Here is a 25447-nt window from a genome sequence, read left to right as displayed (position 1 = left end):
AACTAAATAATAATTAGGCTCTGAGAAAAATTCGGTCAGGTATGTCCCTTCTGAGAAAAAACTTCCAAAATAACAACAACCAAAAAGAAAAAAAAAAAATTGTCAAAATCAATGACAGAGTCTGGGTGCGGTGGCTCACACCTGTAATCTCAGCACTCTGGGAGGCCAAGGTGGGAGCATCGCTTGAGGCCAGGTCAAGACAACCCTGGCTAATATAGCAAGACCCCTTCTCTAATAAAAATAAATAAATAATAAAAACAATGACAGGAAAGGTAAACCCAAAATGTAAGAAACACTCCACCTGAAGAACACGCCCAATCACATTTCATTGCCTCCTTGTCAGATAACCAGTCCCACCCTGATAGATTTCAGTTCATACAATGACACTATCATAGAGCCCAGATGAAGCTCCTGTTTCTGATCTTCTTCAAGGACTTTCCCGTGCTGACGTTCACAGAAACAGAAGAAAACTAAGCTAAAGACTTTCTTTAGATAGAGGAAATCAAAAAAAGATTGTTTTTACCAATACCATTTGAATGCAAAAGTGCCCTTGAGGGAAAAAAAAAAATTGATGAGGGACAGAATCATCTTCAGCTGCTTGGCCCAGAAATGCAGTCTGCAATTCTGCCATACTCATCCCACACAGGACTCTGCTGGCACAGGTTACTATATAGCAAGAGGATGAAACTGGCTTAGATTAGAAAGATTTGCCCCAACTCAAGGAATGAATCAGTGAGAGATAAAGGGTAGGGAAATGTATCTCATTCAAGCCAAATTTCAGTTTGTGCGGTACAAAACTGAAGATAACAAAAAATGAGAAATGAGAGGACTGGAAAGGGCCTGATAGTGGTAAGTCTGAAGATAGAAATGAACAGACTCTGCAGCAGGCAAAAATATTATGACATGGGAGCCAGGGGGGAAAAAACGTTGGCCTTTTACCGTCTTAAATTCTTTCCTGAGAATGTGGGCTTTTCATATCTGCTTTACCCTGAGAAAACTGCAAACACACACATGGAAAGACATTACACAAAATATTTTTGATATATAGATTGAGTATCTCTAATCCAAAAATCTGAAATTTGAAATATTTCAAAATCCACTACTTTCTGAGCACCAACATGATGATCAAAGGAAATGCTGATGGGAGCATTCTGGATTTTGGATTTTTGGATTAGGGTTGCTCAACAGGTCAATAAGCAAATATTAAAAAAAAATAATCTAGATCTAAAGCACTTCTCATCTCAAGCATTTTAGATAAGGGATATTCAACTTGCATTATTATGTTGAATGTGTCTTTGGCTTAGAGTATTGTCAGTTTTTCATAAACTAGAAAAATCAATCAGATGCCAAGATTCTTTAAAGTTTTATAGATTTCTGGAATAAAACCCTAAACTATTTAGAGTTAATTTAGTTTGCAAACATGAAATTGTATGGAAGAAAAAGATATCACCCCATTTCTCAGTTTTTTCATCCTTGATTTCCAATTTTCTGTGGTACGAGTACAAGATCTCTACCTAAATCTACGTTAAAGCATTAAATTTAATCTCCTTCCATTACTAAGCTTTTTACAGAGTATGAAAACTAGCAGCCACCTTGCCACGGGATCCCACATTCTCTCTGATTGACAAACTTTGTACTACTGGCTCAGTAAGTGGACAGGAAAAAGAAGCCCCAACAAAAAGCTCAGCTCATTGACCCTCTGAGTCCTTAGTTTTCAACTAACATGAAATCTGGCAGAAGAGTCTGGGCTTCCTTAATCTCTGGCCCTCATGTTCTCCATCACCTACTGGTGCTTCTTGTTTTCCTAAGATGAAAAACTCGGTCAAAATGCAAAAGAAAAGAGAAAGTGGTTACATAGAAATCCACTTTCAGAAAGAGCCAAAAGAGATTTTGATGCAACAGCAACAAAAAATTTTGAAGTAGGCGTCAAATGGAGGTTACAGATGGAAGTTTGTGCACTCCCAAAGTTCATTTGTTAAAACCCTAACCCCCAAGGTGATGGTATTAAGATGTAGGGCCTTTGGAAGGTGATTAGGTCATGAGGGTAGAATCTCCATGAAAGGAATTAGTCTCCTTACAAAAAGAGGCACCAGAGAGCTCCTCACCCCTTCCATAATGGGAGGACATAATGAAAAGGCACCATCTATGAACCTGGAAACAGGCCCTTACCAGACACCGAATCTACCACTGCCTTGATCCTGGACTTCCCAGCCTCCAGAACCATGAGAGATACACTTCTGTTGTTTATGAGTCACTCAGTCTATGGTACTTTGTTACAGCAACCCAAACAGACTAAGACAATGGAGATAAATAGAAATAGAACAGGGTGGACAGACCTTGATCACTGATGAAGAAACAAGTGAAAAATGTGTCAGATAGACATGGGGCACATTGCATATCTTTTCTTTTTTGGTGAGAGGATTGTACAGGAAACTATGTATTGTTTGATTCCTTGTTTATTTTTGAGACAGAGTTTCGCTCTTGTTGCCCAGGCTGGAGTGCCTCAGCTCACCACAACCTCCACCTCCTGGGTTCAAGCAATTCTCCTGCCTCAGCCTCCCAAGTAGCTGGGATTACAGGCATGTGCCACCACACCTGGCTAATTTTGTATTTTTTAATAGAGGCAGGGTTTCTCCATGTTGACCAGGCTGGTCTTGAACTCCTGAGTTCAGGTGATCCACCCACCTCAGTCTCCCAAAGTACTGAGATTACAGGTGTGAGCCACCATGCCTGGCCTAGCTATCGTTTGTAAGCTGAATTCTCAGGACCAGAAGTATGCTGGTTTCCAAAATTTGTTGATGAGATGCAGCTTCCATAGAGAAGACAGTGAGCTCAGACACTATTTCCTGGAGCCAGCTGAGGATGAGTGAGCACTCAAGAGTAATAGAGTTTATTTTAAAATAAAAATTAGCTTCTGGATTTTGTAGACTTTTCCAGAATACTCTGACCAATCAATACCATTCACAAAGGTGACCCTGTAATTCATCAATGTCTTTCTTAACATTTCCAGATCCCATCTCAGAGGTTTCCACTTTCCCTAGATACTCAGAAAAACCTGGGAACCAAGCAGAAGTTATTAAAATACTAAGGCCAGGAGCAGGAAGGCACAGAATCTTCTACAGTATTCCCCAGAGAAATGGAACTTGAGGAATAAACTTGGACTTTGCAACATCTTTTCTGAAAGTAAACAGAAAAAGGAAGCCTGCAGGAATCGACTCTAAGTTGTGGCCTTCAGTGGAACAACGAAAAAGGTCGTCTAATCCAGCAAGTGCATGGAATAATAAGGAGGAACGCTGAGAAAGAGTGGGGAAGCGGAGGGAGACAGCATGCATCACGGACCAGAATGAAGACAAGCACCGTTGCCACCTCCAGAGGCAGGCAGAGCTTACAACGCAAGTTCAAAACAGTGCTCCCTCCTCTTAGTAAGGCTTTTCTATTCCAAAAGGATCCACAGGAAATCAACCAGTTTTATCCACATGGAAGATTGATAATCAGCACTAAATGAATGATAAATTGACTAGCCATTGGAATACCTGGAGAACTCTGAAAAACATGCCGAGTCCAGGACCCCACCTTGGACCTAGGGCCCAGCAGGTGGCCTGGATGCTTAGCCAGGGAAGAGAGCCACAGCTATAAACAAGCCCCAACGTAATGTCTTAGAAGACAAGGCAAGAAATTCACTGAGGCTACGTTTTATGGGGTAACTGAATTATTGATTGAGTTAGTAAAATCTATTTTGTTTTGCTTTTTTGGTGAAACAACTGAACTGACACAAGTGGTTCTCCAGGCTCCACCTACAATTGTGTTTAGCCTGGCAAGCCGCTGGAATGAATTTCCTGGCTGCCATTTAACCTGGGCCTAGAGCGGCAAGAGTAGCTGATGTTCTCCTTCTATGCTCAAGAGCCTGTGGGGGAATTTGACTTCAAGGTGAGGTGGTGACAGGAACTTAGGTTTCTCTTCTACACACCTTTTAGAAAATGCTTGGAAATCACAGCCACAGAAACCAACCAGCATTCTTGAATGCACTAAGCGGCTGGATTCCCAGTCGCTGGTCCACATCCTTTCTCAATATGGTCCGTCTAGTTCTGACAATGAGAAACTGTGGCTGCATTTGGGCTGTGCCGATTCCAGAAGAAAGTCAAACAGACTTCAGCTAACTTCGAGATTCTCTGTAACACACAAATACTTTTTAAAAGATTCTAATAATTCTAGGTTATTGTTTGCCTGTGTTAGTTATACATTCCCAGCATCACAAAAAATATTTGACAAGGTCTGTGGAGAATACCTAGTATAACCCTAACTTTTGCTGTAAGGACACTGAGGCCCACGGTGTTTAAATGGTATGGCAGAGATCTGGGACAAAACCCGTATGTCATGATTCCCAGGTCAGTGGCACCTCCACCCATCTGGAGTTCAATGACAATAATCCAGATAATCAAATATAAAAATTCCAAATCAGTTAAATAGATCAGCGTTTCCCTGTGCTAGACAGGCTATCAGTGTCAACACATGACTTTGAAATTTGTGAGAAAAGTAAGACTAGTACTTAAATTTCTGAAATACATTTGTACTTAGAAAAGTGGGGCTGATACTGGAGCCTGGAGTTCTGTGGGGTCCCCTAGAGCCCTCACCTCTTTGTCATGACCAAAAGTCACTGAGTGCCTTGACTGTTCTGTGACCCAGACAGCTGCAGGTTTTTCCCAGCAGGCTTGAACCCAAACCAGGGCCTTGAATATTCCCACGCATTGATAAAGGTATCTAAGTTTTTGCCCAAAACACTGAAAAAAAACTGGCCCTGGCCCTGAGCCACATTCCTTAAAGCTTTATGTAAACTCCATCCCCTAAGCAACTTGCTGTGGACATTTCTAGGTGGAAGACCCCTTTACCCACGCTCCCGTCACAGCATTGCTGCAGCCTACTCTGCCTACGTTCCCCTAATGAATGCTTTGACCTGATCACTCTGGCTTTTAGTTCTTTCTTCAGAATCTCAATAGGCCCCATCTCAGGAAGGCTTGGGGCACTCCCTTGTGGGGACTCCCCTGCCACCACCTTTGGGGAATTCCAATGACGGGTTCAGCAGGATGAAACAAGATCGCAAAATGAAGCTTCAAGAGGACATGAAGGAAAATACGGTGACTTCAGTTCCCCACTGAGCAGAACTGGGAACCATTATCATTACAATCTGCTCACGCCGAGTAGGCAAGCTCCCTAGGCTGCTGCCACATAAAGAAATGGCAGGGGCAGGTTTTCAACTAGGAGGTCACGTGCACAGGAGAATTACCCTGGAGCAGGGACATGAGAGAAAATCAATGCATAGGAACTAATTGGGCTGCAGTTGCTGAACGCACCTAGAAGTAAGCACATCCTTAAAATAAATAAGACAGATTTCCGCAATACCCATATTGTTTCAGCAAGTTTGATTTCAAACAGCATTTCATTACTAACTGTATTTTAACGGGCACCCCGAGAAGCAAAGGAAAGCAGCATAGGGGGAAGAGATGCTTAACTGCTCTCATGCTCCTGGACTTGCCACTTTCTTCCTGCCTCTTCCTTGCAGTTTCTGCCCTGCATTTTACCATCCACATGCCACAGGATTCATTAAGTTCCAATACACTGTGACACATAAATCTGCAATCCAACCAAGAGCTCATAAAGGTCACCATCCAAATTGGGCAACCCATCTCCCATCTGATCATTCTAGCAACTAATGAGCTGTTTAGGCTCACGCAGCTTGACAAACATTTGTATGAGTTTATGTTTGCTGAAGCCTTCAGCATATGCACATCAAGCCAAAAACAAAGCTAGAAGTGTCACTGCCGGATAGTCACCTGGAGAGTGGCAGCCATTACTCTCATGTTCAAAGTGCCATGCTAGGATCTGACCTTAAATAGTATGGCAGCTGTTTGATTTGGATATCACATCAAATTAATGGCCTAACTAGCAATGAGAGTCTTTTTTGGAATATGCACCTGAGCAGATTCAAGGAAGAAACATGTGCCTAGGGTTTGTTCAGACTTTGAATCAAGTCCCAAATTAGAGACTTACTTTTGTGGGCTGTGAAAATGGTCTAACTAAAGAGAAAGAAGAAGCATCACTTCCCTTTAGATATAATCACCCATGAAATCACTTCATGGAAAGGAAAGTAAGTCATACTTAGGAAGGAGAGATCATACAGGACTTTTGGTTTATGGGCATGAGTGACATCTCAAACCCTGGCCTCCAATATTCATTGCTTAGGCTTTATGTTGTAAATGCAAGAAAGGGGACTGCTTCATGAAGAGAGTTCAAAAAAAGAAGTGGAATTTCAGGGTTGGGAAGGAGGATTGTTATTTGTGTGTTTGTCTCAATGGAAATTAGGTTTGACTGCTTGCATCAAATGGGAAATATTCTATCACTGTGGATGAAATAACTTGAGCTCATTTATACTGTTATTTTATTCTTTTTTAATATACTGTTTAATTGACAAAAATTATATGTATTTATTAGATATACAACATGTTGTTTTAAAATATACATATGTTGTATAGAAAGTTATTTAAGTATGAGACACTCTTTTGTGATTCTTTATAGTATAGCATAAAGTGAAAAAAGACACCTAGAATAAAGTGTAAGTTTTCAAAAGTGTCATTCACAAATTTAAGTATTTGCAAAGGATGCAGCATCAATATTGAAAACCACAACTTTCTTCAACGTTTTAAACTTCTTTTATACTTCCACAAATAAACTTATTTCCTTACCTAGAATTTCTTATTTTTCCTTAGATATTTTCTTACATTAAATAATTATTGTAGGGGCTGGCACAGCGGCTCACGTTTGTAATCCCAGCACTTTGGGAGGCCGAGGAGGGTGGATCACCTGAGTTTGGAAGTTGAAGACCAGCCTGACCAAAATGGAGAAACCCGTGTCTGCTGAAAATACAAAATTAGTTGGGTGTGGTAGCCCATGCCTGTAATCCCAGCTACTCGGGAGGCGGAGACAAGAGAATCACTTGAACCTGGGAGGCAAACGTTGAGGTGAACCGAGATAGCGCCACTGCACTCCAGCATGGGCAGCAAGAGCAAAACTTCATCTCAAAAAAACAAACAAACAAACAAAACAAACAAACAAACAAAAAAAAACAAGAACCCAGTCAATATCTGTTCCCATTCTACCCTCTTAGTTCAGAAGCCCTTTAATGCTAGTACAGTCATGCACCACCTAACCACATTTTAGTCAACAACAGACCATGAAGGTGGTGATAGTCCCCTAAGATTATAATGCTATATTTTTACTGTACTTTTTCTGCTTAGATATGTTCAGGTATACAAATACCTATTGTGTGACAATTGCCTACAATATTCAGGACAGTCACATGCTGCACAGCTTTGTAGCCTAGGAGCAAGAGGCTATACCATGTGGCCCAGGTGTGGGGTAGCAGGGTGCACCATGTAGGTTTATGTAAGTACAATCTGTGATGTCCACACAACGACAAAATTGCCTAACGATGTATTTCTCATAACGTATCCCCATTGTTAAACGACGTACGACTGTATTTGTTTATTTTTTTCTACAAATATTTTTCTCTTCAGTTTTTATAAAGGACAAGAATATTTTCTTAAAGTCTAAATATCTCCAGAAAGAATTCTAGACACAAATATCAGCAAAGCTGTCTAGCAAGGCTTCGACGCATCCTCAAGCAGGGTTACTTTTAAACGCACAAGAGCAGAATGCATTTGGTCCTGTTTAAAAATCAGATCCAAAGGGCGTTCCCTAATAAACTGCAGTCTAATCTTTCAGAGTTGCTATAGGGTCAAATATTGGGCCCAAATCCATAGCTATACGGCATAATACCTTGTCATTTAAGATGAGATTTGTACAGTAGGGAAACTTCAACTTAGTTAAAATTCTATTTCCTTTCCATGTTAAAAAAAAAAAATCCCTGACTTCTTTCTACTCATTATCATTTACAGTTGACCCATGCATTCTTCTCTACCATGCCTCTCCCCAGCTTTATCCCATATGGAAGATGGAATTGGCAACTATCTTCATTATTACAAAGCTGATGCATTTAGCCCTTGATATGAATGCCAGTTTAGGCAGAAAGGAAACCTCCATCGCAAAATCATTATGGCTGGTTGAAACAGTGAAGCCTGAGGAATTAGAGAATTAATTAACCACTCCTGCCCTGACTTAAACAAGACCACGAGCATGTCCTTCAAATGCTGATACCCAAATGCTTTACAAAACATTAGGAAAGTTAGTCATGATACTATCTCTTGGATCAAGGGTAATGTCTCTAAGAAGGATGCATAGAAAAGCTGTGTCTGATCTCACATCCTTCGTGCCCTTGCTGTGCTCACCCCTGTGAGTAGTCTTCCCATATCACCTTTACTTAGCAATGCAAAGGGAAGTGAAACCAATGAATAGTTTTAGAGCGTTCTAAATCTAAAACCTGAGATAAATAAGCTCAGAAATAAAGATTAAGAGTAATCGAATCAATGAACAACTCCAAATATCACCTTCAGATATTCTGAAATGAGATATCCCTCATCTATTACAGAGGAAAGGTAAAATTAATTGAAACTTGATTTTGTCAGTCAGGCCTTTGGAGATGAGCGGACTGGTGTTTAATCCCACGCTATCCCTCACTGGCTGTGTGATTTCAAGCAAGTAACCGAACCTTTCAAAGCCTTGACTGAAAAACAGGAAGCCAGTACCTGTTCCCACTCTACCCTCTCGGTTCAGGAGCACTTTAATGCTAGTACAGGCATGCACCACCTAACCACATTTTAGTCAACAGACCGTCTAAGTGATGGTTGTCCCCTTCCATGACTGAAAAATAATAGCCCTTCCTCACAGTGTACTGCTGCTGTAGCAACAGAAGGTTCTGGACAGGCCCCACATCGCACAGGAGCCAGACCTCCTCCTAAGCACCCACTCTCATGAAGGAGAGTGAGTGAGCCCTTGGTAAACCTCTTACCGTGTGCACCAAAGCTGTTCAGGTTAACACTTTGCTCCCTCCGTTCCAAAAACAATGCTCCAATTTTATATTCTAAGCCTTTTGTAAAACAGAGCTTCAGAAGAGTGGAGAACTCTGCCTCCTCAAATACTCATTCTTCCACCGGCCACGCTGCATTCCCACTCAGCTGACCCGTGTGAAAACCAGCCGCAGCCTGGCTGCCCTTCTATCCTCACTTCTCATGGCCCTTACACGTGAGCTGCTCTATTACGACGCATCACAGCCAACGCCTCTCCCATCTCTGTCTCCTCCACAGCCTTTGGCACCTGTAAAATGGGCACACCTGTGCTGGGGGAGCCCCCACTCTTCCTTCAGGTCTGCACTTCCACTTGAGGTGTAAAATGATCTCATTTCCACCCACTTCGGAGAGGTGCAAACACCTTCCTGAGCCTGGGCTTGGCCATGTGAGCAATACTACTCAGTTTCCTGCTGCTCAGGGCTGACTGTTTTATAGCAGGTTTTGCAGCATATTTATCTTTTCAGTCCTGTGAGAGGAAACTTCGTAGGTAAGGGTAGTCATCTGTACATTCAGGTTTCTCAAAGACATAAGAGTTGGAGAAAAGCAGCAAATTACTCTCTCAGAACAGTGCTGTGAATCAACAGCCACCCATATACCACTGGATTCTTAAGCACTTGAAGTTGCCTTAGGAAAATACAGTTCAAAAATATACTCAGAAGCTCTTGTCATCCACATGCCACAGATGCGTAAGGATATTTGTGGTAACAACAACTAAGGTATGGATGAGAATGCATAGTAGGTGCAGAAGAAGCACTCAGTAAGCGCCCGTCCTGTGGAAGGCAGGTCCCCTTAAGAAGTCAGGGGCATGCCGACCTCTCCAGGCATGTGACCCTGGGAAGCACTGCTGCCCTTGCTGTGACCTTCACACCCTGCCAGTGCTGGTTTCCCTGTAAGAGTGTTTGAGATGACTAGGTGACAGTGACAGCCTAAGGAAATCCAAAATTAAACAATGAGCTATTTGTGTTCCCACTTCTACTGATGATGGCCAAACAGATAGCAGAGAGCCAGAGTCTCAGACTTTTCCAAAAGGAAGAGATATCGGAACAAGTAAAAATAAAAAATAAACCAAAGACGTACCCTTTAAATAGAAGTGCCCCTACTTTACCATATTTAAAACAATTCTGATAGAATATTATTTTGCTGTTTCATACAAGACAAATCTCTTTTTTCCACGTTTCTTCCCCCCCTCCCCCTCCCTCCCTCCCCCTTCTCCTCCTCCTCCTTTTCCTCCTTCTCCTTCTTCTGTATGGAGAACTCCAAAAGCATTTCTTAAAAGAGCAACAGCTTACACTGCATTCATACAGGATTGATATCTCTACAGTGGCATTTTTTTTTCACCTGTCACTATCTACAATTATTTCAGAATATTCCCTGTCAGGTTCTCTCTCTGCTCCCCACAACTCTGGAAGATTTTCATCACCCCAAGGACGTATGAGAGAAATTTATGGTTTACTAGGTTAAACAACTCTGGCCCCCAGCATTGTACTGACAGACATGGCTTTCAAAAGGCAACAGATTTACTTGATGGAAGATTCTGACATCATCGGTAACTCCCTAAAGTCTGTCGTTATGTCACAGGATCCTACCTCATGCCACCCTCTGTTCCCTGATTAAGCTATCGGTAACAGGAATGCCAATGGAAACACAACAGGGACAGCTGAGAGGAAGGCCCCCCAATCATGCAGGGACCCCTCCTCCTCCTCTGCGCCCTGTCACATGCACCAATCAAGCAGTCCTGCTCTTGGCACACTACCAGAGTCCTCTCCAGGTGGGGCCCGGCCCTCCCACAGCCATTTACTCTTTCACACACACACACACACACACATACACACATAAAACACACACACATAACACACACAACATACACACACACATACAACATATACACACGTAATACACACAACACACATACAACATACACACACATAATACACACAACACACACACACGCACAAATCAAGATAGAAAAACCTCAAGCAAGCAGAGATTTGGTGACACTTTGGACTCCATGGTGAGTGCTTTGGAAGCTTTTTAAAGAACAGAGCCTGTCTTGTGCTTCTGAAGTTCTGTTCAAATCAAAGCATTGAATCAAACAAGGATCGAACACGGTAGGGAACAAAATGGAAAATAAGACCCAGTCCTTGCTCTAAAAAATCTTACAGTCTATAGGAGAAACTGCATATGTGCTCACGAGAATATACAATCAGTTCCTGAGGAGAAATCAGTGTGTACGGTGGTGAGAAGACAAAGATTATATTGAGGATCAGAAAAGGCATCTGACTTCTTCATAAGCTTGTATAATAAGTCACAGCTCATAGTGAGCTGCGTCATGCTCTCTTTGACCTAAAATCATACACCAGGAAAGAACCTAAAGGATCATTTAACAAGCAAAATGGTATGAGGGAAACACACACATACACACACATATACACATGCAAACACACATGTACACTGCACACCACACACACACACACACACACACATCATCATCATCATCTTCATCATCATCATCATCATCATCATCGCCCTGCTAGTGGCACCTGGCTATTGACTTGGGGACCTTGGGCATGTTGTCTAACCTCTCTGAGCATTAGTTTCCTCCTGTGCCAAATAAGGATAATAATTCCACCCTGCAGGATTGTTGTGATAAGTAGACATAACATATATTAAGAAGCTCAGCAGGTACTACATGCTCAGCAAAGCGTATCTCCTAATATCTGGACCAAGCTCCTCAAAAGTGAACTTCAAAAGACTGTCAGTTCTTGTCTTTTAAATATTCACTCATTTATTCATTGTTTCCTTCTGCAAACATTTACAGTAGGGCCTTTGTGTGCTAGGCATTGGAGAGTATGAATATAAGATAATCCCTGCATCACAGGATATGATCTAATGGCATAGTTTGATACTGCCCAAAACTCAATCCAAAACGTCAGGCATAACATAGGACAGGGAAGAAAGGGGGCATTGATGCACATCTCCAAGTCACCTATGTACAAAAGCTGAAGATCAGTGAGGTTAAGTAACTGGCTGAAAGTTGCATGTGTTATTTTTTTGGACAAACTGAGATGTGATCGGGGTCTTTCGATGACTAGTTAACTCACAAGATCATCTCTGACCCTGTAAGACAGACCTTCCTACACACATCCTAGAGCCTTGCTACACAAAGGAGAGGCAAGGACAGCAGCAATAGCATCACCTGGAAATTCATTAGAAACGCAGATTCTCAGGCTACCTAGGACTTCCTGAGTCATAACAGGCATTTTAACTAGCTTTCCAGATGCTTCAGATGCATGCTGAAGTTTGAGAAGCACCACTCTACAGAAACTTCAAGAGACTGTCAATTCTTGTCATTTAAATATTCACTCATTTATTCACTGTTTCACTCAGCAAACATTTACAGTAAATACATTTACAGTAAGGCTGTATATACAGTATATACAGTATAATACCTGCTCCATGAGATATAGTCTAGTGGCACAGTTTAGTGCTGTCCCAAACTTAATCTAAGACACAGGGCCTGTCGTGCAAGGGACAGGGAAGAAAGGCAGCATTGATACACATCTGCAAGTCACTGTGTACAAAAATACCATCTGCTTGTTGAAACAATCAAGGTCACAGACAGGCCTGGAGTCAGACCAGCCCGGCTTCCCTCTTTGTACAGAGGTGAGACCTCAGACAAACTGCCTCCTTTTGATGAATCCCACCTGAAAAAACAAAGTCTGGGACTTCAAGAACATCCAGATTCTTCCCAACTCTCTTCATTTCTTTCTAACTCTTCTGATTTTATTTATTCACTTGGCAAATGTTTGAGTGACACTATCTGCTGGGGAATTGCTTCAGTGCTGGGAACATTGGTGACAAGATAAATGAGGCCCTGTCAGCCAGCAATAAGTACCACGCTGAGCACTGAGACAGGGTCATGGGATCTGGCATTGCTGGATGGCTGCTTTCCATTGGATGGTCAGGGAAGCTTCTTGGAGGAACAGGATTTAACTTGAGGCTGAAATGGCAAAAGGACAGAGCCATGTAAAACTGAGGAGAAGCCATCTTAGGATGAGGCTGAAGGTGTGAACCAGCTCAGTGCTTCTAGACGTGTAAGGAAGGTTCCAGCATGTGAAGAAGAGAGGAGGGAGAAGGGTCAAGTGAGGCCGCACAGCAACAGAGGATCCAGCCGCATGAGGCTGAGTAGCCAAGGTAACTTTCTGAATTATTTTCTGTGTGTGACCAGAGGAGTGTTAGGCAAGGATCTGATTTTAAATTCTCTTCTTATAAAATGAGGTATGGAATTGGCTGCTATGAACGGAACTGTATCCTCCCCCAAAAGTTCTATGTTGAATCCCTAATCCCTGGTACTTTAGGATGGGACTGCACTTGGAGACAGGTCTGTGGAGAGGTGATAAAACTGAAACAAGGTCATGAGGGTGAGCCCTAAACCAGTCTGATCGGTGTCCCTATGAGAAGAGGAGGTGAGGACACAGACACACACAAAGGGAAGGACATGTGAGGGAGGACATGGGGAGAAGACAGCCGTCCACAAGCCAAGCAGAGAGGCTGAAGGAGAGATCATTCGTGCTGACACCTTGATCTCGAACTTCCAGCCTTTAGAGCTGGAAGAAAACAGACATCTGTTGTGCAAGCCACTTGGTCTGTGGATTTCTGTGACAGCAGGTCTAGCAAACTAATGTAAATTTAAGAACAATGATCTTTATAATGGCACAGATGAAACAGCAAATTCTCCTATACTTCTCTAATTGGAGCATGTTCTTATAAATGCTGATTTAACCTTTATAACTCTCTCCAAATCTTAAATTGGACTTAAAAGTCCTTCGAACTAGCAATCTGAGCTCCAGTTCCATGTGATCCCAGAGTCCTTTTCCAATAGTTCCTGAACTAATCTCAGGCAAATGCCTGCGTTTCCTCATTATGTTATCCTGTCTGAGTTACTTTCAGCTAAGAAACATAAAACAAAAAAACTCATGCTGTTTCTTCAGGTTTCAGTTAAACTACTCCCCCATTTGATTTTTTCTGTGGCCTTAAATTCTAAGATGCACTGTCTTTTTCATTTTTCAGCATTTAAAAAGATGCAATTTGGAATTGACATGAACCTACAGTGTGAGTGTCTACCCGCCTCAGAGCTGTTGTCAAATCCGGGATGCTTCAAACAATCACTGGCATCGTAGAAGCAAGAGAATGCGACCATTTTCTGTTCCTTTTGAAAACGTCGATGAAAAGCCAGGACAGAGGCTCTTTTTCCACTTTGAATTTTCGCAGTTATGTAGTGGCAGAGATTATGGAAAAAGTATAGCTCTCACTTAGGAAGGCCAGGGTCCAAATCCCTGGATGGCTGTGAAGATGCTGCCTGTATTCCAGGGTGGACAGTGTCTTCAGAGCTATCCTGTCCTATGGGCTCCTCTGTGGGCTCCTCCGTGGGCTCCTCCGTGGGCTTCGCTGCACTGCCTGGATCTCCATCCCTGGTTAGCAAGCTCTGCACGCCCAGTTCTTCCTGAAAGCTGCCTCCTCCTCTCTGCTCTAACAGTGACATAGTCGTCCCCAGAGGGTCTCATGGCACTTGCAGCCCGTTCGAGTGTGGACACTCACTCTCCACCCCTACCCAAGCCATCAGTGTCCTCCAGGTCCCTAGTGTGGCTCTACCTGCAGGTATAATCTGCTGCTGCTTGGAGGGTCGGGGTGTTCAGCTTCACCCCTGGCTGTCCGTATCATTGCTCTCATTCAGGACATCCCCCTTCTCTGGGGACCTTGATCGTCATCTCTGCCTCCTCCCCACCCCAAGCTCTGCTGCCATTTTTGCCTCACCAGGCCGACATCCTGAGCCATGACTGGACTCCAGCCTGGGTAACAACACAGAACTCTCTCTCAAAAAACAACAACAACAACAACAACAACAAAAAAAAAAAAAAAAAAAAAAAAAAAAAAAAAGAAAAACCGGCACAGAGGCTAGGGAAATAGATATTTAAACAAACCATTACAAAGTGTGCAAAAAGAATTAAATATCTTCACCCTTTTTACTGTTTTCCAACCTTGTATCATTTTGCTCTTTTTTCTTTCTCTAAGGAATTATTTCTTGCCCTCTCGTCTCAGGTTGACTATGTAATTAATTAACAGTTATTAATAATTAACAGTTCTACTCCGCCACAGAGAAGCCTTTCATTACAACCTGAGTGGTTTTAAGGATACTGAGTTAAAGCTCTGAACTGAACAAAAACTGAGTAAGGTTCTCACTGATGTCACCATAAAAACCCTCCAGGGAGGTAGCAGTTCCTTGAAAAGAAGCCATATTTAATTTAGTCAACAGCACAAGAGGTTAGAAATCATTCAGCAGGCAACTCCCTCTCTGATACTAAGCATTTAAAACATTTGCACATGTGTAAAATTTGCACCAGCGTGATGCGCAGAGCAAGGACACTGGCCAGAGAGCTGGATAACTGAGGCACAGCCTGACGAGAGCCTGAGCAAGGACACTGATCAGAGAGCTGGATAACTGAGGCACAGCCTGATGAGAGCCTGAGAAAGGACACTGACCAGAGAGCTGGATAACTGAGGCACAGCCTGACGAGAGCCTGAGCAAGGACACTGACCAGAGAGCTGGATAACTGAGGCACAGCCTGATGAGAGCCTGAGAAAGGACACTGACCAGAGAGCTGGATAACTAAGGCACAGCCTGATGAGAGCCTGAGAAAGGACACTGACCAGACAGCTGGATAACTGAGGCACAGCCTGACGAGAGCCTGAGAAAGGTCTACACCCACTCTGTGACTCCTTGAGGGGTCACTCGCATGCTGTGGAAATCAGGGTCTGGAAAGTATGCACACCTGGCTTGTGCCAGGCTTTGCCCCCTGGAAGGTATGTGGGTTTGGGCCAAACCTCACAAAGCCTCTGCTTAGTCAATAATAATAATACTAGTAGTAGATAATAATGCACTAATTGTGATACAAGTTGAATATCCCTTATCTGAAATGCTTAGGACCAGAAGTGTTGTGGATGTCAGATTTTGGAATATCTGCACTACACTTACCTGCAGAGAATCTCTAATCTGAGCATCCAAAATCCGAAATGCTCCAACAAGCATTTCCTTTGAGCATCAGGTCAGTCCTCAACATTAGTTTCAGATGATTTTGGAGCATTCCAGATTTTGGGTTTTCAGATTAGGAATGCTCAACCTATAACAATAACATCAACCTCTTAGAGAGGATTACTGAGATAAAACAGGTCATGCACGTGGTAAACGAGCTATAGATTCTCAAGTTTTAAAAAAAATTTAAATTTTTCACACAGTGAGATTCACTTGCTGTGCAGTTCTATGGCCTTTCATATCCACGTGGATTCTTGTAACCATCACCACAAACAGGATACAGAACAATTCTAAGGCCCCTTAAGAATTCCCTTCATCTGCGAATTTCTAATCAGGCCCTTCCCCAGCCCCTCTCCCAACTCCTAAACCCTGCCCCTAGAGGTCTCTCTTCCAGGGCATCATATGAATAGGATGCTACAGTTGTAGCCTTTTGAGACTGGTTTCTTTCACTCAGTACAATGCATTTGAGATGCAGTCACATTGTTGTGTATATTAATAGTTTGTTCCTTATTACTGAGTCGTGTTCCATTATGTGAATGTACCATAGTTTGTTATTCTACCCACTCAGGGAAGGACATTCAACTTCTTTTCAGTTTTAGGCAATTATGAATAAAGCTGCTATAAATATTCATTACAGTTTTGTGAGATATAACTTTTTATTTCTATAAGATAAATACGTATCTAGGAGTGGAACTGCCAGGTTACATGGCAAGTGTAACATTTAACTTCAAAAGCCACTGCCACTGTCTTCCAGATGGCTCTACTGCCACATCCCCACCAGCGACACTGGTACGTCCCACCAGAGATGTATGAGAAACTGGCTTGCTCCACCTTCTTGGCAGCACTTGGTGTTGTCAGTATTCTTTATCTTAGCTTAATAGGTATGCAATGCTTGGTTTTTTCCTTTTTTGGAAGATAGAACATTTATATGAGACTGTGTTTAATCATCTACTTTTGATACAGTTTAGATGTTTGCCTCCTCCAAATCTCATGTTGAAATGTGCTCCCCAGTGGTGGAGGTGGGGCCTGGTGGGCGGTGTTTGTGTCATGGGGGCGGATCTTCCACGGATGGCTTGGTGCCCTTTGTGTGGTTATGAGTTCACGCAAGATCCAGTTGTTTAAAAAGAGCCTGGCACCTCCACCTCTCCTGTTCCTCCCTCTCTCGCCATGTGTTACGCTGGCTCCCCTGCCCTTTCTGCCATGATGGTAAGCTTCCGGAGGCCTTGCCAGAAGCAGATGCCAGCACTATATTTCATGTACAGCCTGCAGATCCATAAGCCAAATAAATCTTTTTTCTTTCTAAATTACCCTGTCTGAGGTATTCCTTTATAGAAATGCAAGCAGACTAACACAACTGTAATACAAGAATGTTCAGGAGCAGTGAAGGATACAGAAATCAATTTATTTTAATGGCTAGCTGTGACCTTTGGAAAATCTTGAAAACTGCAGCCTGGTGGAAAGATATTCATGGTTCGGTTCTGTCCACTTCTCCAGCCTCATCTCCTATCATTCTCACCCTTGCACCCTTCCATCCAGCCAGATCAATAATCACGCAAACTAATATTTACTGAGTACTTATGATATGCCAGGGCACTAAGCCAAGATTGTTACATGTATTATTACTTCATCTACTCATGGTCCTAAGAGGTCAGTATCAGTAGTAGTAGTATTTCTATTTTACATGGGAGGAAACATACTCAGAGAGATCAGTAAACTTTCCCAAGGTCAGAAAGCTGTTAAGTGGCAGGGCTGGGACTGGATCCCTGTTCCCCAGACGTGCCACGTTCCCCTGACCTCTGAGTCTGTGCTCACCTCTTCCCTAATACAACAGTATTTCTACTTCTTCTACCCCCAAGCCACAGCACATGCTCTGCCTCCTCTGTGAAGCTTTCCCTGGCTCCTCAAAGGCATCCTTGGTTGTCCATATCTCTGCTGTCTTGATGCCCATTGTTTATTGCTTCATTTCATCTTTCAACATGTCATGCCTTATTGCTGTGTATGTGTGCCTCCTCTACCAGTGACTGCAAACCTCCAGATGTTAGGAGTCACATCTTGTCACCCTTCCACTCCCCAGTGCCTATTACAGTGGCTGGCACCTGAGAGGAGCTCAACATGTGCTGTCGGAGTTGAGGGACAGCTAAGGCTTCTGAATAAGAGGCCAGGCGGTGACACAAGGGTCCACTGTGGCACAGGTGTTTTAAACATAAGCATCCGTACAATGAGCAACAACGTAGAAGCAAAGAAAGGGCCTCACATAAACTTACATATAACTCTTCATATAGACTCTCAGATATCCATACCTATCAACACCAAACACAATGTGAGATATGATGCAAGATGACAACAGGGACACTCACCCAATGTTAACAGCTTTAGGCCAAAGGGCAAAACACAGGAGAGTAGAAGAAGGAGGAAAGAAGTTCTTTTCTATATTCATGCTACAGTTCTTTTCCTTCCTATTTACATAAGCATGGAGAGGGCTTTTTCCTCCATTGATGTGTCGCAGGGCTATTAAAATTATTTATTCCTGTCTTTCTATCAGTCTCAATAAAGAAGATCATTTCTAATATTAAAAAAAATAATAAATTCATTTGCCCAGAAAGTTCCTTGAAGAATATAGAGTCATCCTTTGCCTCTGGAAAACCTGAACACAAGCCATTCCAGAGAGATGGGTGATTCAGCAACCAGAAAACAGCTCAAACATACAGGCCAGGAAAAGGTAGCTCTCTGCAGTGTCTACACCCCATGAATATATGTTAAATTCATAGATGAACTTTTTAGATCAAAGCATTTGAATAGTATGAAATGTCAACAGTCAAATGCTTCATGGGCCCCAGGGTTCTTCCCCCATATTCTCCCAACTAAGAAATTTCAAAACTATAGAGACCATGGATGTGCCTTAATGAATCCAGTACTTTTTACCTATCATGCTTATCTATGGATAAATGTTTGCAAATTATCTAAAGGTTTGAATTGTGAAGTTTAGCCTATCTCTCATAATTGAGAGCAAATCAGCGTAGAGAAAAAAAGGCATAAATGAAAGGACATTCATACAAAGAAGTATATTAATATTTCAATTGTGGCAACCCAATTTTGCCATTCACGGGCCCGATTAGGAACTGTTTTTCTCCAGCATCAGTTTCCAGGACCCACACCCACACTGACATGGTTCAGTTCCCCAAGAATTATCTGCTTTGGTTCTAATACAGGTTTATCCCTCTACGAGTTCCATAACACATTACCTATGCCACCTCCTCACCTTCTCCCTTTCATTTCACCTTTGCTCCATCATTTCATCAAGGGTCACATGTAGAGAGTTAAATAGAATAACTGTTTCCATACTTTAATCGAGATAATAAATGTTTTGAGAGAGGCAGAAAAAAATATAGATCAGAAATACACTAGTGTCTTAATGACAAATTTCTTTATTCGGTGCTTTGAGGACCTCATCATATCATGCTTCATGGAAGAGGGTGACTTGATATAATTTTTTTTTCTGAGATGGAGTCTCACTCTGTCACCCAGGCTGAAGTGCAGTGGCACCATCTCAGCTCACTTCAACTTCCACCTCCTAGGTTCAAACAATTCTTCTGCCTCAGCATCCTGAGTAGCTGGGATTACAGGCATGTGCTACCAGCTGATTTTTAGCATATGCCCAACTAAATTCGCGTATGCCCAGCTAATTTTTGTATTTTCAGTAGATACAGGGTTTCACCATGTTGGCCAGGATGGTCTTGATCTCCTGACCTTGTTATCCACTGCCTCAGCCTCCCAAAGTGCTGGGATTACAGGCGTGAGCCACTGTGACCGGCTGACTTCATATAATTTAATCAATGAGAGAATTTGCTTTAGAAATTTCTATGCCCATATATCATGTAAAGGCAAACAATAGGCTTGTTCCATGTTTGATAATTACTTATAAACAGCTGCACTTTGGGATAAAAAAATCACGTCTCCTCATGTATTTGCATACAAGTGCCTTAATACATTTCATGGTGACAGCTACGAGCTGGTTTATATATCTAATGGAGACTGGCAAGACAAGATGACCTTTCTAATTGTCATTATCAGAAGCATAATTGCAAGTGACTTTGAAACACATGGTAAACTTCATTATGCTAAAATATAAAAGCTTCCACTTTGGGGCTCACGATTAATACTAACGTTGGGAAAACATGTACTCTAAATTTCATATTGTATAAAACTCTTTCAGTACCAACGAGAGCATTTATTCATAGTCTTTAGGCTTCTTCATAGATGCTATTGAATATTATGTCTGACATGGCAAAATGGAATGAATAATCCTGGAACATTAAGGGAGGAATAATGATTACCTTCCCAGCATCAGGTCAAGTGCCACGTAGGGTGGGAACAGAGACTGATTATAAATATGGGTCCAAGAAGGACAGAGGATGTGTATACAGGAGAGTCAGTGGGGCCTGACTCAGATCACAGGGACAGGGACCCGTCAGGGCTTAGCGCATTTCATCCAGAGCACGCGGACATCGTGGGAAGTCAAGGTGGTCAGAGGAGCTGTCCTGATTAAGCAGGGAAGGAGTGTAGGGAGTGAATGTGTGGATAGACAAGGGTGTGGGATAGTACAAAGGTGGAAAGGGCATGTGAAAGGCAGCGGAGCTGCCAAAAGCCTTGGGAAGATGTGGTTGGGGTGGAGGGAGAATTTGACTCCCAACAGCTGCAACAGGTAGAAAGGTGCCTTCCTGAGTCCCAAATCAGAGAAATTTCTTATGATTTATGATTACATATCATCAGTGGAAAAGGATCTTTGCCTTAATACCAAATGCTGTGTGTCATTTGTGCAGAGGAGGGTACGGAACTGTTGCAAACCCATTTTTCATGCCCCTGGTGACAGTTTCAAAGGTCATCCTGTCTGGCATCCTTCCAGGACAGGGACGACCTTTCTCTACCATTTCTTTGAGCCCCCTCCCTTAAACTGCAGCTTCAAGGGCCATGGACACCATCAAGACACTCTCCGCTCACCTATTAAATAACAGCATGCTTCTGGGAGGAAAAAAATTTGTCCCGTGGGCAGGAGTTGTTTTTCTAATGGATCAACTTAAGAAAACGGGAAATAATAAAGAAAAAAAAAGCCAAAGACAGTGAAATACAAAACATGAGATGCATCATGAAGAAAAATAAGGCAATGGGTAGGATACTGAGTACTTCTCTCAGTTTCTGTATTTTAATGGTGGAGAAAATGTAAAATAATGCCTTGTACAAATTTACTGAAAAAAGTGAAACTGGTTTATTGAGGTCTCAATTGCAGTAGTTCCCTGAATATCACATTTGTTTGAAAGGCCAGGTCCAATGAATATTAATACACAGAGTTGAAATGGGATGCCTCTACTCAGGAAGACTGGTCTATGTTGTTTAGTAAATCATTTGCATCCTAATGCCTTAAGAAGTTTAAAATCTATTCTACACTGTTATCTCAACATGTTATTATTTTTATAAAGATTTTGTGCTTGGTTGATTATTAATCATGATGAGGGGTTAATTTCACACACATACATACACACACACAAATAGGAAAAAATTATTAATAACCATATTATATAAAGAGGCCATTAGGTGCTGCCTTCAAAATAAAACAAATAGACAAAAGACATGGGCAACACATAATGCAAAAAAATAGGCCTGGCGTGGCAGCTCCCTCCTGTAATGCCCACACTTTGTGAGGCCAAGGCAGATGGATCTCTTGAGCCCAGGAGTTCGAGACCACCGTGGGCAACATGGCATAACCCCATCTCTACTAAGCTGGGCATGGGGGCACATGCTTGTAGTTACAGCTACTTGGAAGGCTGAGGTGGGAGGATCACCTGAGGCCTGGAGGTAGAGGTTGTAGTGAACCGAGATCATGCCACTGCACTCCAGCCTGGGTGACAGAGTGAGACCCTGTCTCAAAAAAAAAAAAAAAAAGCTTAAAAAGGCACAAAAAAACAAGTTCAATGTATTAGTCAGAGATATGCAAAAACAAGGCATGAGTTAAATACCAGTCTATTATTGTTATTATTCGAATAATTTTTAAAGAAATAACACATATTATTAGAAAAGACGGATTGGTAGTGTCAATTAAATTGCTACAATCCTTTTGAAAGTCAATCTGCAGCATGTATGAAGCCATAAAAATGACTGCACTCTTTCTGTCATTAATCCCAATCTTGGCGCTTCATCTTCTGAAAGAAATTCATGAAATGATCATTAAACACCTCAGAATGAGGAGGTAGTTAAACAAGTTACAGTATATTGATTCTTGGAGTGTTATGTATTTAATAAGTAATACATTGGAATACTGTATTACGACCAGGGAAACAGAAGTATATAATGAAGAGCATGGCTCTGAAATGAAACAGATGAGTCTCATTACCGTTCTTTACTTCCCATATACAGAAACTTGAGCAACTTTCTTAATTCACTGAGCCTCAGTTTCACAAATCTATGGATTGGGAATAATAAATTTGTCTCAAATTATAGTCATGAGGATTAAGTGGTACGATGCTCTCACTATTGTCCTACAAGTTTAAGGACAGATAGACGATGTAAAATTGCATCTGCATTCTAAGTATAAGTGTGTAAAAAGTCTGCCTATGCTGCAAGCACAAAATAGAATGCTAAAAATGCAGCCAGGGGTTCTGTTACGGAAGCTGTATGATGAACATTCTTCATTCATCAAAAAAATTTTTATTTTATGCTTATGGTAGTTTTTGAAATAAATTTAAAATTTATCCTAGAGTGACTCCAGAAGTTTCGTAAGCTTTGACTTGAGAGAATTTCTCTATAATCTGTAGGGGAGAATTACTTCACTTCCAAAAGCTGACAGGTTTGCAGGATTCCAGACCAGTGGGGAATGTCAGTGTTTGGTGACCTTCTTAGGAAAGACATGAAGTTGGTATCCAGATACTACTGTTACTCAGTCTCTGAGAACAATATAGTTGGGTGAAGGACACACAGATGTTTTTCAAATTCCAATGTATGTGTCTCACTCAACGTAATTGGTACATACGAACCAAAGTCAAATGCTGGATCCAATTCAGAGTTACAAAGAAGCTCAAGATTTCAGTCACATTGTCCAAACTAGACAGACCTCCATTCATTGACAGACCATATAATCATAATATAATTGCATTTGGTTCTTTGTTGGGGAAGGAAAATATAAGATTTGGGGATACATGAAGTGTAAAGCAGTCATAATAAATATAGGAAAAAAGAGACATTCATAATTGGGTTAAAACACCAAAAATTAAACACTGTTTTGGCAAATAAAATTTGATTATAATTAAACCAAAAAGCAAAGTGTGCCATCAGTTCTTAATGAGTTATTAAGACTCCAGAAACTATAATGTCAAAAGAAAAATAAAATGACATTCTATGACTATGCAGGCATGTAGAATATGAGCATGCCTGCCTCATAAATTTTTGATGATGCCAAGACAGTAAATCCTTAAGCAATTCTTGCTGGTTTTTGTACTGGCCATAAAGATTAAATTTCAGTGCATTCACTCAGGGTTGTTCACCCCTCCAGTGATCCAATTCTCTCCAATTACACAAAAGTCTCGATGGAAAGTGGATTAGACAGAACGGCCATCCCCAAGTCCAAAACATAATAGGACTAAAGTAGAAGAGGTCCAGGGCAGCGAACGCTGGCTCCTCAAATGCTTTCCTCTCCAGTCAGGGCAGGAAAACATTCATCAGCATACCCTCTCTCTTTTACAAGAGCTCAGCAAATCTGGAAAATCAAATTAGCAACAAATGATGCTCTCTCCAATAAATACCATCTCTCTTGGGTTGTTAACATACGGCAGCTTCAAAGAAGTACACAGCTAAAATGGCAGGGGTGTGTATAGGAAGCCATAACTCATGGCAATGCCAAAAAGGAAAACAAAATATTTCTTACCAAATTAATCACTGAAAAAACTGTGACTACATAAAAGATGTCATATTTAGTGCAAGTAAAATTAAATTCTGCAAAAACCTCACAAAATCAAATTTGGTTTATAAAGAATCAACCCTCATTCCTGAATATCCTAAATTATAGAACATTTTAAATGTTGTTTTATTTAACTAAAGTTCAAAACTCACTCAAAAGAAGCCCAGAATGATTTTCATCACATGTTGCAAGTTGAATTCCTTGTAATCAATAGGATGACGAATTAGCAAATTCTTAGAATCAAACAGGGCTTCTAACTACTTCTTTACCAGAAACTGAGTAATGTGTCAATCTAATAACCAATGCATTTACTTATAGGAATACAAAGGAAAACACTGACATTTCAGCATTTTAGAACAGGAAGCAGAACTAGCCTTTGAAAATATACAAAAAACTGTTTTGAAGTTAAGAAATATGTATCCAATTAAATTGCTACAGTTCAGCATCTTTCTGATTTATGGTAGTATGTCGAGTTCCTCTTAGTCACCCTTCAAAAATAAAGAATTGAAGTTTTAACACAAAAGATACAAGTTTCATAAGGGTGATCACCTACAGAACTTCCTACTACTGAGTTATGTTATCCAACTGCTATAGCAAAATGGCAGATAGTGGATCATCATTTCAGGCACAAAATACAGGGAGGTGCTTGAAAATTTCAAAAATGAAAAAAAATTACCCATCTCTTCAGGGTGTTCAACATCAATATCGTAATTATGAATCTACGAGTGTGGTATTTAGGTAGGGCAATGAGGTTGAGGGACGAATAGAGAGAATGACACTAGGAATCAACTTCATAAAGAACAAAGCAATGTCTAAGGCAAAATGACAGGTAAAAAGGATCCAGATGGTGGCCTTGCCCCCTGGAGGCTCTGTGGTGGGATCCTTCCTAAACCTCAGCTTCTTCATCTGTAAAACAGAGATTCCAGTGGAGCTTGTACCACAGTGGTCCAGAGGATGAGATGACTAAAGTATGTCAAGCCTTAGCACAGTGATTGGTTCTCAAGGGCTTGAGAAACAAAAAGAAAGGGATAAATCTTTGTTACTTAAAAGGCGGTGACTTCATACAAGGGATCATTCCTTTTCTTCAAAGAACACATTCAATCCACAATAGCTATGGGTCATCTCTGCACATAGAAATCTGTGCCCAAGAAATACATGCTGAATATCACAGTAAAGAGCAATGGAAGAAGAAATCTGCAACTAACTTAGTTTTATTTTATTTTATTTTATTTTTAAAGATGGGGTTTCACCATGTTGGTCAGGCTGGTCTTGAACTCCCAACCTCGGGTGATCCGCCCACCTTGGCCTCCAAAGTACTTGGATTACAGGCGTAAGCCACCACGCCCGGCCCCTAACTTAGTTTTAAATCTTTAAGGATCTATATAAAAGGTAACG

General features: G+C 41.5%; 1 protein-coding gene and 1 long non-coding RNA gene across 14 annotated transcripts in view; one reads left to right on the top strand and one right to left on the bottom strand.

Annotated features, from left to right (window-relative positions):
* Positions 1-25447, bottom strand: part of DISC1 (DISC1 scaffold protein) — a 380547-nt gene that overhangs the window by 180093 nt on the left and 175007 nt on the right. The gene's annotated exons all lie outside the window — the stretch shown is intronic.
* LOC141581088 (uncharacterized) lies at positions 12918-16743 on the top strand. The gene is made up of 2 exons (XR_012513595.1): positions 12918-13211; positions 14088-16743. It is a non-coding gene; the product is annotated as an uncharacterized LOC141581088 (long non-coding RNA).

The sequence above is a fragment of the Saimiri boliviensis genome, chromosome 14 (assembly GCF_048565385.1).
Source record: "Saimiri boliviensis isolate mSaiBol1 chromosome 14, mSaiBol1.pri, whole genome shotgun sequence".
NCBI lineage: Eukaryota > Metazoa > Chordata > Mammalia > Primates > Cebidae > Saimiri > Saimiri boliviensis.
The sequence above is the reverse complement of the archived record's forward strand: the minus strand, read 5'-3'. Positions and strand labels throughout refer to the sequence as shown.